The sequence below is a fragment of the Acomys minous genome (assembly GCF_964271855.1).
Source record: "Acomys minous genome assembly, chromosome: 20".
In the NCBI taxonomy this organism is placed as follows: domain Eukaryota; kingdom Metazoa; phylum Chordata; class Mammalia; order Rodentia; family Muridae; genus Acomys; species Acomys minous.
In genome coordinates, this window is record NC_140502.1 from 25,050,137 (window position 1) to 25,051,763 (window position 1,627).

The following is a 1,627-nucleotide window of genomic DNA, read 5'->3' on the forward strand; positions in this document are numbered from 1 at the left end:
GCCTCCACTAACACCGTCAAGCATTGGACAAAGCAGGGTTTGGTGCTGGCCATGATCTACTTTGTTGTTTTGTTGGTTTTTTTGAGACAGGGTCTCTCTGTGTAGCCCTGGCTGTCCTGGACTCACTTTGTAGACCAGGCTGGCCTCGAACTCACAGCAACCCGCCTGCCTCTCTGCCTCCCAAGTGCTGGGATTAAAGGCATGAAGCTTTATTTTTATTTTAAAAAGATTTATTCATTTATTTAGTGTATGAGCGCTCTGCCTGCATGTCCACCTGTGGGCCAGAAGAGGGCATCAGATCTCACTGTAGATGGTTGTGTGGTTGCTGGGAATTGAACTCAGGACCTCTGAAGAGCAGCCAGTGCTCTTGACCTCTGAGCCATCTCACCATCCTCTGGCTATTCTTTTCAACTCAACTCTGTAAAACTCTGCTGGTAAAATTGCTTTCTGAATTGCCCAGACTGAACTGTCACAAACTCAATTTCCCTGACTCAACCAAACTGCTGTGAACAGCACTGGCTAGAACTCAGAGCTCTGCCTCCTGCGTGCTGGGACTAAAGGCCTGTGCCACCACGCCTGGACCCAACCTTGTCTTTATCAGAACCTTGCTCTGTACCAGGCTGGCCCTGAACTGTCTGTAATCCGGCCGGATCACACAGACCTGTGTGGGTCTTTGGGTGTGATTCTTGCCACAGCAGCCTTGTTCTGCGTTAACATTCCTCTACACCAGCTCCTTGCCCAAGTGGTCTTATTTTTGAGAGAGGAACTCATTGGACTCAAACCGAGCGAGATCCTCCTGTTTCTGAGCGGATTACAGGTGTGTGCTGAGGGCCCCTGCCTACCGCGTACCTAACAACAACCCCGTCCCAGCCATGGACTCTAGAGTCCCAGAACGCAGGACAGCGGAGTCTTTCCTTCCCCAACCACCAGCATCTACGAGTGTGTGTATGCCAGGGAAGCAAGGACCGTGGCTGCACCCAGGAGGGCGGTCAGCGCGAACTCAGGAATGTGGCCAGGAATTTCTAAGTGTGAAAAGACCTGGACAGATGGCTCAGTGGTTCTGAGCACCGGCTGCTCTTGGAGAGAGCACCTGGGTTTGGTTCCCAGAGCCCACATGGCGGCTCACAGCCATCTGTGACTCCAGTTACAGTACCATCCAGCTGCCTTGGGTGCCGAGCAGAGATACATGCAAGCAAACCGGTCATACACATAAGATAAAAATAAATCCCAAACATTTTTGAGTGTTGGCCAGGTGTAGTGGAGCACACACCTTTAATCCCAGCACTCTGGAGGCAGAGGCAGGGGGATCGCTGTGAGTTCAAGGCCAGCCTGGTCTACAAGGCCTGTCCTGGTCCAGGACAGCCAAGGCTACACAGAGAAACCCTGTCTCAAAAAACAAAAAACAAAACAAAAAAAAAAACCCAGAAAAAAACCAAAGCGGGCCCTTGGGACACACCTGGAATGCCAGCACTTAGAAGGGGTCACAAGATAAAGTCATCTCAGTCCCATGAGAGCCCAGGGGCAGCCTGACACACAGAATCCATGCCATCTCCAGAGAGGCTCATGAGTCTTGAGATCAGTGTTGGCAGGTATAATTAGTAATCACAAGGAAAAACTACATAGTAAA